A 16711-nucleotide genomic window follows, 5' to 3' on the forward strand; every position below is an offset into this window, starting at 1 on the left:
GTCATTTGGAGATGAAATCGTCGCCGCGCGCCGCCGAACGCTGTATGTGCGAGTGAAAGGGCGCGAGGGACGCGCGCTTTCACAGGGAGGGAACGCACGGCGGAGAACAAACGCGCGTTCTGCGCCATGCTCGCTTAAGGGCTGCAGAAGTAGGCGTCTCTTTTCTCCTTTACAATGACCATATATATATATGCAAACGCGCCTTCTTCAGACGCGCGAGAGTCCATGGGGGAGGGGGAGGGAAGGGAGCCGACGTTTAGCTGCGGCACCAAGTGCCTATTTATATCAGAGGCTCCAGCAACAGTCACCAACGCCGCACGCATTTTGAGCTAACGCGGGCAAAACGCCGATGGCGTCGACAACAGTTCTGCGTGTTGTTGCTACCAGAGCCGCTCACCTTACTTCGTATGACATTGCTCTGTTGCTATCGCATTCATTGCTTCGCCCTTAGGGCGAAACTGTGACATTTTTTTCGCAACATTAGCCTTATTAGGGTGCTTTACAAACTTTCCGTGGCCTATCTGTCTGGCGATATCTCTGACGATTTTTCAGCCAACTTGGGTCACTGGGTGGTCAATGGTCTAGTGTTAAGAGCATCGCGCTGATGTGAGCATGGAGCCGAGTTAAAAAAAAAAAACTAATCGTTGGGCCAACTTGGGACACGGGTGTGTGAGATTGCATGTGTGGCGCTCACCAGTTAACCCGTTTTGCACCAACATGTTACTGGAAGTGGGGAATACATGGTCTAACGGGTAGCACATCGGCTGTTGTACTGATCAATAAGGGTTCGGAACTAACCGTGAGAACAACTTCATAAACTAGGTATGTGGCAAAGGTATGTTGGGTCACATCATACCTAGTGGCCCTAAGCTGGCGTGATGAGGGTTAGATACAGACGAACATATCAAAAAGTACGTGGAGCTCCCACAGAATGCTAGTCGCAATTATATGCAATGCAAATTCAATGCATGACCTTTCACATGCGTGAAGACTCTCTACCCATGCTGGAACAGTTCAGTTCACTGCAGAGCCGGTAAAAAGACGTAAACGCGGGAAAATATATTATAACAGCAAATGGAGATGAAAAAAAAACTTGAAATCGACAAAGCTTCAATGACATAAGAAAGTCATACAACTTTAGTGTGTGATAAAAATTACGTCACACAAATAGCTTCATTGACTCGGGAACAATGATGCCACTGTTGACACGGAAATTGCGCAAGACTATTGAACCTAGTCTCTTTTTTTAAGAGTAGAGCCTGGGTCCGAGCAACTTCTTTACCATCCGGGACGCCTACCTAATACGTCAAGAAAATCACCATCTGTTTCCCGACGTAAGTCAAATTGTGGGAATGTCCTACGTTCTACTAAGTGTGTGCTACCCCTGTACTCTATGCAAACGATACTAACCTTATAATAACTGATCGGGAGGAATGTAACCTAATTAATAAGCTTAACTACGAATTAGAAATTTTGCACCACTGGTGCACACTGAATGCTCTTCATCTCAACCCAACGAAGACAGTTTTTATCTTATTTCACTCTGAACAAAAGAAAACGACTATTCATTCAGATGTCATTTACAATAACCATCCTATAAAACAATCTAGTGAGACAAAATTTCTTGGTGTTATTATCGATAACCATTTAAAATTCCGTCTTCATGTACGCTCTGTAGTTCATAAGGCTTCATATGGCTTGCATGTGCTGTCTAAATGTCGAAACTATTTCCTCCCGAGATACTTATAAACCTTTACTACGCATTTGTTCACTCTCACCTTAATTACTGCATAGCAGTCTGGGGTTGCACATACAGAACTCATTTGTCACCGGTCTTCACACTTCAAAAAAGAGCTCTTCGCATTATAGCACCCCACAATACGCATATTAAGAGTCAAGATTTATTTAAAACCCTGAACATCCTCAACATTTACGATTTGGCAACATACAACATCGCCTCCGTCATGTATCAAATAGTCAAGGAAAAACTTACCTTGACAACAGTCTCGCTTCGCCCCTCACTTCGCACTGTTGGGAACGTATCGCGATTTCGTTTTTTATTACCTAAGGTAAATAATAATTACGGTCACTCCACACTGCAGTTTACAGGCACCTCAATTTGAAATAGACTTGATAGTAACCTAACCACTCTAAGAACATTGCGCACATTTCTTAAACAATTAAAGCACTCACTTCTTGACAATGCATAGCACTGCGCATGCTTGCACACACCCTCCTTTTTTCCCCTCTGCTGATATTTTTTGATGATGTGCGGAAGAAAATTGTTAGAAAAATTTATTACTTATGTGTCAAATATTTCTATGCTACTGTATTTTCTCTTTTTGTTTTGCTTTTTGCTTTACTTTATTTTTAGTTACTTCAGCTGCTTTTGTTTTATGTGATTTCTGAGTATAAAATAACAGCTGCCATAGAAGTGCTTTTTCCTTTATAACAATCGGTAGGGACCCTTTAACAAATTTGTTGGGTCCCAAAAGTGTGTACTTTCTAATTGTATTGTTTACTTATGTTAAATAAACTTTCAAACTTTCAAAGCTTCCAGGGGGCCACAATGTATGCAGCATGCACAGGGTATATTTCGTATCTTTCGAAAGCAGTGTATGTTCACTTCTACGTAGGCGATGTAAGTGTGTATATAAAGACCATTGTATCTAGTGATTTGGTCCGCTACTAATAGACCAATCCCACCAACCGATATGCGCATGCGCCGGTTTTCCGGAATTAGCACTGCCACCATCTTGGTTGTAGTCAACTGGTCAACCTCACTACCAGCGTATCACTACCGTAACCTCACCACCGCAGTCCCAGCTCGTTGAGTACTGCGCACGAGCTTCTCAGACATCTCTGCGACTCCACCACCGAGAAAAATTCGTCATGTATTTGAAGAAATTGCATCTGCTGTTCATTGCAGCATGCGAGGCGAACGTTGAAAAGTGCCTGCTGCTCTTTCATTTCGGTTGTTACCCATTGATAACGAGTTGAGTATCCTATTTGTTTGAGCTTTGTATGTAGTACCTGCTGATGTAAGCAGTCGACTTGCGTTACTATTTTTGCACATGTGCATCCCGGTGACGGCAACGTTATGTTAGTTTAGCGACGAACATAATAGGATTTGTATACCTGTTGGAGACAGGCTTGAAATGCGGTGCCGAAACTTTCGTGCCCTAAAGATGCTTACCTACATGGCGTTCGCGCACGACTTGCAGACTTCGGTAACAGCGATATCTAGAAGTTCTTAGGTAAGCTAGGCGGCTCTTTTAACACAAAAACGCTGATAGCCAATCATCGCCAAGTCATCGATAGCCAATCAATAGCTAATCGATAGTCGATGAATAATCAATAAATTTTAGAAAATTCTGGAGATGACTTGGTAGTGCTTAGCCTAGCCCAAATACGTAGGCAATACCTTGCGATAGCCTATAGACAGCCAATCAATAGCTAAAAAATAATCGACGAACAATCTATAAATTCTGGGAAATCCAAGTACACGGGTGTTTTCGCATGTTGACCCCATCGAAATGCGGCCGCTATTCGTCCCCATGATTCGTCCTATTCGCTATTCGTCCCCGCTATTCGTCTCGCGCTGTGTATTTACCAGTACCACCTATTAATCCGTTGGATCCACGTCTCTGGAGGCTTTCGCTCTTCATAATACACATAGAATCCGAAACCTTTGTCCCTTGTTTGGTTGCTGTAGCACCCAGGAACGCAGCAAGTGAACCATCCCATCGCACGATAGCTCCGTCCGAACCATAAAAATTGCCAAAAATCGTTCAGAAACAGGACGCACAGGCACTCCGGGCGGCTGGAGCAGCCGGATAACTACAAGTAGTATGCACCGCGGCAGCGGTGCCATCGTGAAACTGGCCGGTAGGATCGGTCTACTCTGTCCGCTACTTCATTACCCGTTATTCCAATCAAGCTTCGGATCCACTGCAAATATATTTCATAACGCGAGAGATGGACGAAGGTCCACATTTCTTTGGCACTGAGTTTATTTGTTAAGTATGTAATTTACCAGTGCCGTAAACGCATATTTCTCGCTGTCGTTGGTAGGGTGAATCTGATAATTGGCGATTCCATCGACATGCATCACTTTTTTGTTAGAAGCTTCTGATCGAAGTAAACTATCTTTTCAGTGCTTCTACGACTTAACGGCAGTCAACGCATTTACAGTTTTTTTTCGAGCATTTAGCAGAAACATTCAAATTCACAGCCTTTGTAAGTGTGTGTGTGTGTGTGTGTGTGTGTGTGTGTGTTGTGTGTGTGTGTGTGTGTGTGTGTGTGTGTGTGTGTGTGGTGTGTGTGTGTGTGTGTGTGTGTGTGTGTGTGTGTGTGTGTGTGTGTGTGTGTGTGTGTGTGTGTGTGTGTGTGTGTGTGTGTGTGTGTGTGTGTGTGTGTGTGTGTGGTGTGTGTGTGTGTGTGTGTGTGTGTGTGTGTGTGTGTGTGTGTGTGTGTGTGTGTGTGTGTGTGTGTGTGTGTGTGTGTGTGTGTGTGTGTGTGTGTGTGTGTGTGTGTGTGTGTGTGTGTGTGTGTGTGTGTGTGTGTGTGTGTGTGTGTGTGTGTGTGTGTGTGTGTGTGTGTGTGTGTGTGTGTGTGTGTGTGTGTGTGTGTGTGTGTGTGTGTGTGTGTGTGTGTGTGTGTGTGTGTGTGTGTGTGTGTGTGTGTGTGTGGTGTGTGTGTGTGTGTGTGTGTGTGTGTGTGTGTGTGTGTGTGTGTGTGTGTGTGTGTGTGTGTGTGTGTGTGTGTGTGTGTGTGTGTGTGTGTGTGTGTGTGTGTGTGTGGTGTGTGTGTGTGTGTGTGTGTGTGTGTGTGTGTGTGTGTGTGTGTGTGTGTGTGTGTGTGTGTGTGTGGTGTGTGTGTGTGTGTGTGTGTGTGTGTGTGTGTGTGTGTGTGTGTGTGTGTGTGTGTGTGTGTGTGTGTGTGTGTGTGTGTGTGTGTGTGTGTGTGTGTGTGTGTGGTGTGTGTGTGTGTGTGTGTGTGTGTGTGTGTGTGTGTGTGTGTGTGTGTGGTGTGTGTGTGTGTGTGTGTGTGTGTGTGTGTGTGTGTGGTGTGTGTGTGTGTGTGTGTGTGTGTGTGCGCGCGCGCATCGAGCGGCGGTCCACGTCCTGACGTCTTTGCTTCCACGACAGGCTACGCTGCGACATTCATCGGTGTGTGCTGTATACTACCTGCGGTATTATGTCCCGTGGAGGAACACTACGCATGATGCGATACCTCTTTAGCTTTTTAACAGCGAAGCTGTTTAAGCGAGCCGTCAAACATGCGCGTTTCACCAAAAGCCAGCCGCGCCGTAGCCATGGCTACCAGCGACGCCACAGCTGCCTGCCACTCGTTGCCTAGCAACCACCTCTCGGAGTGTCGCACACTATGCTCGGAAGAGAGAAAGAGAAAATGAGAGCGAGGGAAAGAGAAACAAATTGTAGTAGTCCCAACGAGGCAACACGCAGAGGTGCTGCCGACGCCAACCGCGCTTCTCCGTTTCCAAGCATTAGCGTCGAACGTTCGCGGTGTCCATGACTGCAGCAGGTGCCTCTGGCGGCGGCTCGGCCGAGCTCCCACCAGTTGCGCGCTACTGCGCATGCGCCGTGACGTGATCCCGGTGTTTCGTCTGCTGCGCGCCGCCCGTACACTGTGAATAGCTTTCGCCCCAGCTTCGTGTGCTCGGACTGCAAGTGCTTCGCGAGGAGTTTGCCGATGCCACGGACCACGAGAAAATGCTTATACACTTCGTATAACTTAACATCACTTCGTATAGACGGTTTCATGCTCGCGATAACAGCAGCGAACGTGCCGCCCCCAAGAAACTTCCGGTCACGTGCCTTATCAGTCTGCTATGTTTTAACGCATGGTAGCTTCTTTGCCAGTTGCATTTAGCAGCTACGTCGGTGGACAAAACCGGAAGCCGTGCAGGGTCTTTGTTTGTAATCAGTGAAAAGGTCTATAGCCATGGCCAGCTAGGAACCGATCAGGTCCGCTGTGTTTTTAGCCTTGCGCCACTAGTTCAAGCTGCACTGAATTTTTGCTGCCACTTTAGATAACCTCTGATTGCAACCATCACCTGAGAAGACGGAACTGATCAGCGTAGATGAAAAAAAAAAGGCGACTAATGTAAGCAAGCAGCTCACATTACACATCAGCCATAGCAATATACGGCAGCCAATGGATAAACTAGGATCCCCAGATTACAGGTTGCCAGCTGCAACAGCCCCAAGCAATATATTCACAGCATGAAGTAAAAATTGAGACCGCTGTTGTACATGGTTCGATAAAGTATGACGTTCGGCGTGTCAGAAAGCTGCCAGACGCTTGCAAAATCGGTCCCAGTTGGAAGGATTCTTTGCGGGGCACCCGGGTACGACCTCTCTGAACGAGACCTCGGCGACATCGAGAAGTTACACAGGGCTACCCTTCGTACTATAACTAGGCGGCCGAAGCACACGAGGACCTGCTCAAGCTGGTAACGATACTACCGATACGGTACATAATAAATGAAGCACGGATTCGAATGCGATCCCGGTTGGAAAAAAAACGCGACTCACAGAAAACAAGTCTATGCGAGGCCAGCGCCCACGGAAGCAACCATAACGCCGCCATAGGAAGAACCACTGGGCATACGGAGGCAACCACTCCCTATCGCCACAAGAAACACTGAAGTTAGTAAAATATTTGCAAAGAAATTGGAACTAAGAACGCCGCAGCACACCATTCAGATCTACACGGACGCTGCAATCAGAAACGATATAACGCAGCAATGTCATAGGCGTATCTACCAGGGGGGGGGGGGCACTTGCCCCCCCCCCCACTGTCAAATGGGGGGGGGGGGCAAAGTATGCCATTTGCCCCCCCCCCCCCCCCCCCACACACACACACTTTTGAAAGCGGGCACTTTCGGCTACACATTGGATACTTCAACAAAACTACAGCTAAAGCTACATTTTTGTTCTTAATAGAGTGGCCACGTAACAAATGTTTTTCTTTAATACGTATGATCGTATCCCCTGCTTAGACAGCGTGCATGGCGACGCGCGGGATTCGCCTTAAACGCTCGCATTGCGGTGAAGGCCTGGTGCTGGACAGTTCGATCCCGTCGTATAACAAATTTCCGCTTGCGCTACTTGCATCATGCCCACTTTTTTGGCATTGGCTAACCGTATTTGAAAACCCAATCGGCTTGCGATATTTAACCTGCGGTCGATGGGAGAGGCAGGAAAATTATTTTAATCAGTCGCGCCCAACGATTGATGTGCCTTATGGCATGAAGTCGCTGAATTATGAAATGCCGGAACTATTGAATCTCCGTCCAGATATAGTCTTCAGAGCATTGCAATTTAGGTATCTCATCACAATCAAAAATCTAATCAAACCACTTACAGGTCTAACTAGAATTTCAATGTCTAATCACGACTTAGCGTAGATGTGTTCCTGAAAATGACCTTGGTCGAGGGTGCAGAGCTATATCGATACCAATGGAACACTGAACTGAATTTTTTCGGAAGGCATGTGTCACTTCTAATTTTGTCGATTTCATTTTCAGGTCGTTTCTGCATAAAAGCTACACTATTGTTTCCCGGCAGGAATGAGAACAGCAGATGTTTCCTGTTTTGAAGAAATGAAGGCCACATTTTGGTGACGTGGACAGAAAACTTGAACTGTGTAGGTTGCTCATGTGCTCGAAAATCAGTTACTGAATACACGCTTTCTCGCAATTTTGATGCATTATACACGAAATTTAGTTGTTCCCCCCGGTATTCTAGGTAAACTATGCGAGGTATGGTGTTTATATTTACTCGAAGTACGAAGCAATGTTCTAAGTGACGAGCGATATATGTTTATTCTGTGTAGGTTCGTTATAGCATTTTAGAAAGTTACTCATTTGAAGTGTTTCAGGGTGTCATACTGCCACTATAGTTGAAATGTTTCCCAGACTCCTAAAACAACTGCACGATATACGGACTTGAAATTCCGTGAAAATAGGGAGAATTCTAAGTGCAATGCGATGCGAAACCTTTACTTTCCTGTTTAAAATGCAATTGTTGCAGATAATTACTAAACCCTCGATCGTTTTCCGTTTTTTTTCATGCATCATACGAGAAGCTTAGTTTGTTTCTTCGGTATCCTTGGTGAGCTTAACATGGCTACTTGTTTATATCTGGATATAATTACCAGCATGGTATGGGCATTACGTAGGCAGTGTTTTAAATGAGTAGGTAAAGTTCGCCTTTTCTAATATATAGAATAGACGGCTACGTTGTCACAACTAAGATCAAATTTTGCGAACATAGGGCGTATAATACGTCAAGTTTATGTGCGATGGTAAATGCCTGTTGGCAAAATACAGCTTTAAAACACTATCAGCAGTATTCGAAAGTATCACGCTGCTGTTATTAGCTAGTTTCCCAATGTCCCGAGAGAACTCTGCGTTTCAGATATTTTATACTTTTACGGAACAGCCAGCCTTTTAAGTACTATGTGCCACGATGTTTAAAGTTTCTGGCTTATTTAGAAGCGTTACAAGAAATTATTGAACCCGTCGATGATTATTTTTATTTTACTTTTTGATGCGTTATATATTGGGTTCGCCTGGTGTCCTCATTGAACTAAAGGAAAGTTTCATGTTTTGTGACTCTTAGGACCAGGTAATGCGTGATGTGTCGGTAAAGTTCAAAATAGATGAGTGATTGGGGCTTTCGTAATAAATTACGTAAGGAAGCCTTCTAGAGTGTTATGAACCTGTCTAATGAGCGGGGCAGAATTGAGCCCACTATGACAGAACTATAAACGCGACCAAGGCCAAATTTAGCGAAAATTACTGGTATGCCATGAAAACTCTATGTACGAAGTTAAATAAGGTTGGATCAAACCGTCTTGGTAATTGTTATGACGAAGCAACTTGTGTGTTATTGAATTACTGGCTTTTTCTAAAACGTTCCATGAAGTGCTGCAAGCATTACATGAGGGCAAGGTTTCAAACGGAATAGGGCTACTTTTTAAACTATGCGATATAATTACAGGAAACAAACTTTTATCGAAACACTTCGAAAGAAACAGCTTCACTGGTAATTCGGTTGTAATTATCCAAGGTCGCCCACATCTGCTGTCTTTTTTTTTTCTTGTGAATATTGCAAGTCATTAATGTTGATTGTACTTCGTTGTGTATAACCTCGACAATACTATTACCTTAACTAGCGATACTTTCTTGCTGTAGACTTAAATACCAAGTACGATTCTTATTTGAACTATTGAAATTTTCAAGCAAATATGCATTTTTTTATTTGCGCTGCACTGCTGCTACTGGGCGGGATCAACGACCTCTGGGCACTCACTGCCTTTTGTTCCTTCATCATAAGATTTTATATAGTTGCAAAAAATAAATGTAAATTCAAATAATAATTTTTCGGGCCCCCATGGTCCACCATGTGTGATTCATAAACCGATCTGTGTCTGTTAAATATATAAAGAAACAATTGACACGCATTTCCAGGCTTTTTCGCTTATTGTAACAGTAATTCGAAATATACCATCATCATCGTCATCATCATCATCATCATCATCAGCCTATATTTATGTCCACTGCAGGACGAAGGCCTCTCCCTGTGATCTCCAATTACCCCTGCCGTGCGCTAGCTGATTCCAACTTGCGCCTGCAAATTTCCTAACTTCATCACCCCACCTAGTTTTCTGCCGTCCTTCGGAATGTATATATATATATATATATATATATATATATATATATATATATAGAGAGAGAGAGAGAGAGAGGGGAGAGTCAAATCGTGTGCGGTTTGCCCCCCCCCCCCCCCCCACTCGAGAAATAGTTGGTACGCCACTGCGCAGCATGGCATGGGTTAGCACATCTGCACCCCAACACAATGGCTATCCCACATGTCTATTCCCCAGGGCGCAACCTTGCACGCCGAAGGGTTAGCCATATGGGGAGTGGTCAACATCCTTCCCACTGACATGGGAGACATTGTAGAGCAGAGTGTGCGAAAAAATTATCGGATTCTTATATATATATAGACTCGTATGAAACAGTGGCCTGCATGCACCTACTACAGATGAAGCTCTGGCCAACGACACTATAAAAAAGGTAAAGAGAATACAGGCTAATGGGAGAAATGTTCAAATGCTATGGACACCACGGCACACCGGCACGGATGGTGGAAAAACAGCCACCCACAGAGTTTCTGCGCAAGCAGGCGGCTTGATTACACGTACAGCACCCACACACTCCATTTCCTCGCCATAACCCGGCGGACCAAAATCCTTACCTAAAGATATGGGCCGAAGGCTCTCCTAGCAGAGCAGTGATGCATTACATTCGCACCAAAATAAAAGAATGCAGCAAACAGAGACTATTGGAAGCTACACCAGTGCACACGTTTGAAGACAAGGGCGGACTTACTCGCACGGAAGAGGTTTTTTGAACGAGGTTATGGCCAACGCTGCATACACACCACACTTACTTGACAAATGTCCTCAAACCAGACAAGCCACCATTGTGAACACTCATACTCGATGTACACTTTTTCATGAGTCATGCACAGCAGAATTGCAACACCTCACACGGAGCAGCGCAGATTTTTCACAAGGGTGATCCAACATTCAACACTTACTGCACGGAGACATTAGAACCCTAGGAAATCGAATGCAATGTAACCCTGAAACAAAGAAAGCCATCGCAACATATGGCAAGAAAAGTGGCTTGATTTGAGTAGTGTTAGAGAGGTCGATCAGCCCATGCGAGAGCGACAGAACTGTACATGCACCTAGTAATACCACAGCCTGCATAAAGCGGAAGATCGAAGACTGAGATAAAAATGCGCCTCAGCCAACAATCCGGTAACGTAGATTTCTTATCCGGAATCTAGGTTCCCCTTCCTTAAGGTAAACGCTTTATTCATTCAGTCATTGGCGCTGTGACGTCTTCAGCTGTGCTCTCCCCTCACAGCGTGCCACGAGAGGTGCTGAGGCACCTGTCGTTCAATCTATAGCATTGTGTTCTCATCTGCGCGGCACACTGCGAAAGACAGACATACACCTACCTGCTTCAAAGTTGCTGAAACAAGCAAAATATAATTCACACTAAACAAAAATATTTTCGTTTCACTTAACGTATCTTGCTCACTTGTTTCCAAAAAAAGACGGAGCCCACAAGGAAAGATGCGGTGCAAATTCCTTGCACCTGTGCAATGCAAACTTCAATTCACAAGCACTGAGGCAACCGGCCCTTTAGAAATGGTACATTGGCAATGCATCGAAGTTATCTACAAGGTAAGCTACCGCAACGTGCCAAATTTTCAAACCACTGACTAGTGGCGATAGTCGTTATATTTTGCTTTTTTAATTGGCTCAGCGTCCCTGACATCCGATAGGAGGCGTTTGGCTGTGAAGGACGCCGTAAAAAGAAATGTTCAGTATAACGCGGCACCTCAGCGCCCATTACACATTAGTTCGGGGTGTTTACCGACCCAAAGCATATGTGTAACAAATAAAGACGCGGAAATAAAGAGCTCGAAGTTAATTTTGACCACCAGAGGTTCTTTAGTGAGCCCCGAAGTCGAAGCACACGAGCGTTTTAAAGCCAAAGCATTACATGCCCATTACGCAAAAATCCGTCGTAGTCGGCGTGATTTTATAGGAAGGTTCCTATAAAGAAAGTGTTAACTGGCTTTGAAACGAAAATTTGGTACATTTTTGTCTGGGTGACGAGCAGGCTTGCCCGACGCCACGGCGGCTAGATAGATAGATAGATAGATAGATAGATAGATAGATAGATAGATAGATAGATAGATAGATAGATAGATAGATAGATAGATAGATAGATAGATAGATAGATAGATAGATAGATAGATAGATAGATAGATAGATAGATAGATAGATAGATAGATAGCAACCGCGGAAATCGCGTGAAGTACCCAAATATTGATAAAGTGCCAATGCAGCTCACTGTGCCATCAGATCCGATCACATGGCTCTAGTCTTCATGGCCATCAGGTATCGCGTAGCTAGATATGTATGCATAACCATCAACCTGGAAGTGATGATGTTTCAGTGGCAGTAACACATGGAACAGGGGCTGAATTCACAAAGCCTATCTTTCGTAATTATTGTTTGCCATTGGCCATCCGTCTTCGCTACTACTTCATGACATCAAGAACGGATGGCATCAGCTCTTGCAAGCAGCTTTAGCCTAAGAACTTTCTGTGAATGCGGCCCAAATTAGTTGCTGCTTTAGAAGGTCTGTAAGTTCTTTAAGTGACATAATACAATGAAATGAACCGATGTGGAGACTGAAGCTGCAAAGGGACTATTGCGCATCGGCGTTGTGAATGTCCTCACGTCCGTGCTCGTTGAAAATAACTTTCAACCACGTCAGACAGACGGGACAATCGCCTTTTGATGGAAGCGAGAATCCTCGGACGCTGGTCGCGAGCGTCTGCAGTACAGAATCCGTGTGGGTGTGTGCGTGTGTGTGAGCCTGTCACTCTTCAAGCCGATTTTTATTGCCTGCTGATATGCTATGAACCGGAAAGCATTTTTTAATTTAAATACTACGGTTAAATGCCAAAAGCTGCATCTACATGTACGTGGAAGACGTCCCCATCTCCTAATGGTTGCTATGGAAAAATCTGTATTTATTTGGCTAAACGCAGGAATGAAGATCAAACTACATGTAGTAGATTTCCATAACGGATTCTCAAAGAATTCGAAGCACACTTCAAGGTTGCTTTCTGCCATCTGTGATAACACAGACGTCTAGCTCAATTTAGCGTCAAATTTCTCGGAAGCGAGGAGAAGAAGGTGGAATGAACGTTTATTGTTAGAAACCGCGAGAAAATGTTCTTTCTTCGCCCTACGTGGGCCGCTCTCAGTCCAGAAAGCCGTTGGCTAATGCCGCAGCCCGGGCCCGGTCCACCAGACTTTGCTAATCCTCCAGGCTCTGTGCCGTTAACATTGCCGCCCATGTTTCTTCGATGGCTTGTACCGGTTCTGAGGCATCGTCTTGACTGTTTTTCTCGCGGTGTGGGCACACCAACACCAAGAGTTGGAGGGCGTCTGGTACATCCAGTGTTGCCAGGTCCGAAGAGGCGGCGTAGCCAAAAGCTAGAGAAGTTGTACTCCAAATGTAACCAAACACAAAAAAGTGCGAAAAAAATCGTTGCCAAATATAGCCATTTTTATTTGCACTTTTAATTGTGTATACATTTTCACATTCGACTACGGCAATCCTTTTTTGCACAACCCGTCGTAACAAAATGTCCGTGCCGCCGGGATGGTCGGCCCTTGGCATAAGCAACAGCGACATTATGCTTGCACAGAACACTTTTCGGTTGGCCCCGGAAGGTCTTAAGTTCCAGCGAATCGTTGCAGAGGGCGAAATTAATTAGTGCTTTTATTTCATGACAGACAGTACTAAGTTATTATTTTTAGCTATTTACAGTGATAATAACTACGAACTCTGGTTTTTAGCTGTCGTGAACGCAAAAAGTTGTTTAGCATCACCGATCTGTCACGTCATCTCTGCCTAAGGCGTAAAAGTACAGCTGTCCAGCGATCGACGACGGCGACGTGCTCACGGCTTCTTTTTTGATGAGCTAAAACAAGTCTTTCGCGCTATGAGATCTCGTGTTATTTGTCTCATCGTACTATCTTGTTTTCTCGTGTTTTTTTTTTTTCAATTCGCTTGTCACGGGTTAGCTGGTACATGCTGTATCTACTGTCCATTTACATCAACCTGGCCGCTATCTAAGGTTTTTAGCAGGGCAAGAACATGCGTTAAAATAAATTCACAGACAACAGATGCCACTCACTGTCTGAATCGGTGTACGCGAAGCTTTAAAAGATTACTGCGCAAAACGGCACACCAGTGTAAGAAGCGCGCAGTCGTTTTCAGCGACGAGCACGTCCCGAATGTAACTCGCTCGGAATGGTAAAAGCCGCGACGGCGCACAAAGAGCAAAAGTAAACAACAAATTAATAACAATGGTTATGCTGTGAAAACCAGTTACTGTCAAAAAGAAAACGATGTTGATGTGCTAATGAAGTTTTAGAATAGGGGCCCCCATAGTTTGTGGCCCCAAAGAGCTTTGCGCGTGTTAGCGTTCGTGCATGCAGGAATAAAGAGTTCTAGAACAGGCGTTTTGCGTTTGCTGATAGCGTGCTGCGCTTGCAGCATCACTACGGCGTCAAAGAAAAGCTGTTATAAATATTAAAATAAAATATACCATTTTAAGGTAAGAATAGTAATTAAGATTTTCGTGTTTTTGCGTTCAATTACAATTTAGAATTTATTGTACTAGCAGCAAGCAACTTGTTGCGCTTAGTTTTGAGTAACCAACTTTACGTACCTTCACCCAGCCAAGTGAATCCATGTTACGCCTACGAGCCATGAAATCGACAAATGAATTCGGAATCAGCAGCGTCTAATACGTCAAACTTCATTACACATGTTAGTTGAGAGAAACCGATAACCGCAAGCCCTTTTCCTAGCTTACGAGCTTCACGCGTTACCACGAATCGAACCCAGTTTGGTGCTAGGCCAGAGCCGTCGCTTCGATGGGTTCCGTCATGCTTGTTGACGCAAAGCATTTGGGGCAGCTTTTGGGGCTCCCGCTAAATCGATGAAATAGCATGCTCGACGAAAAACCAAAGCACCGTTTGCGCCTTGCACTCGCGCAGTGGCTTCGACGCTATTTCTTTGGGGCACCAAAACGTTTGAGGCCCCTATTGTAAAACTCTCTAATAATTGCTGGGGTTTTACGTGCCAAAACCACGATATGATTGGGAGTCATGACGCAGTGGGGGACTCCAGATATTAATTTTGGCCACCTCGGGTTCTTTAACGTACACCTAAATCACGGGTGACACGGGTGTTCCTGCATTTCTCCTCGATCGAAATGCGGTCGCCGAGGCCGGGAATCAAACCCGCGTCCTCTACCCTGCAGCGCGGCACCTCACAAGCTAAGCTAACACGGTGGGTGAAGTTCATGTGACGTGGTGAACTGATGTCATCATGGCAAACATGTTTCGATATTATCAGAATGAGTATCTTGATACGCGACGTTACGGGCAAACAATCTAGATATAAAAGCACCAGAACCCACCTTTGGCTCGGGGTCTTGCTCCCATTCGTTTTTATACGTTCTCGCATATTTGTATTCTCCTCTCTGAGGAGGATCCGATCTTGCGTCCCACCTATTGAAATGAATATCGAATGTAAGTACGAACAAAAATTCATCCAGCAGGAGAAGAAAATTGCGGTCAAGCTTCGCGCGACAAACGTGGAGTAGGTCGAAAGCTGTGCCCGGCGCGTTACGTCACCCAGAAGACATGGCCATCACACTGCAGCGTGTCATCCACCCGTGCTTCCCTTCTTTCATGTCGGCGCCACGATCGCCCTACAGCCCTGACCCTATATCATGGCTCTCCCTTCCAGAGCATAGCCATTTTAGGACAGTGTACTGTGAAAAACCCACTACTCCTAGGTTCATCACGATGCCTGGGGATCTGGTGCATAACGGTCAAGCGGGGTGTAAGTTTAAGTGCATCAAAGATCAAAGCCACCGGCTCAGACAACGGTGCAGACAGGGAACGGAAGGGGAGGGGGTGGCGGGGGTCATTTGGCGCGTGCACACACGCACAGCCCGGCCGGCTCAGGCAGCTAAAACATAGCCTTCGAGATTTGCTTCTACCCCATCAGAGACATCTCTGGAGCGTACTGGAGCGTGGATTAAGGCGGCACTTATAGCGCAAACAAAGCCAAGTTGCAGATTTTCAGTAGCCCAAATATAGCCTCATAGCCAACTCGTCCAAGTCGACGCCAAATTTTTTTTTACTGTAGCCCCGTTTGGCTATATATAGCCAAACCTGGCAACACTGGGTACATCACAATATCGGCATGGGTATGAAAATTTAGTGGGGTGCATCCGGTGCATGATAATTCCATGGACATATGTATTCGTTTGTAGTCTGCGGGGGGCGGTGACTTCTTGCTTGCTTAATTTTGGATGTGGTAAAGGATATTGTCTTCTTTCGAGTAGGTAATCTTGCACTATTACGGAGTAGATGGGAATGTCCTCCACCCTCGTCGATTTCCGGAGCCCGTGGGGTAGGAAATTCCTGCTGGTATGCTCTCGGGAGACAGCGTGTGCTGCTTCGTTTCCTGCCAGGTATTCGTGGCCTGGGGTCCATACGACGTAGGTTTCGGGTAGTTCTTGGCGTCTTGTTATCTCATTTAGAATTTTCACTGCTGCGGCAGAGATTCGGCCTCTTTGTGGGTTTCTACATGCCGTTTCCGAGTCGTTCAAGATAATTGCTGTCTCCTTGCATGTGACGATGCCGAGGATAATGGCTACTTCCACCGCCGTTTCTGGATTTCTGGCCGGTATGGTGGCAACGACTAGCTCATTCCCTTGGTTGTTGGTGACGGTAATTGCGTAGGCTCTTCTACCTGGGTATTTTGCCGCATCTGTATATCTCGTGTCGGGGTTCCTTGAGTATTTCTTAATTAGCGCTCGAACTCTTGCTTGTCTTCTGTCTTTGTTGTGTGTTGCATGCATATGTTTCGAGGTATTGCAGCGACAGAGATAGAGTCACGGAGAAGTGACGGCAATCGGGCTTTCACGTCTGAGTCTGCTATAAAGTTTTCGCTGTATGCGAGTTTGCGAAGTACTGCTCTTCCTGTTTG

Source organism: Dermacentor silvarum, chromosome 8 (assembly GCF_013339745.2).
Source record: "Dermacentor silvarum isolate Dsil-2018 chromosome 8, BIME_Dsil_1.4, whole genome shotgun sequence".
In the NCBI taxonomy this organism is placed as follows: Eukaryota; Metazoa; Arthropoda; class Arachnida; order Ixodida; family Ixodidae; genus Dermacentor; species Dermacentor silvarum.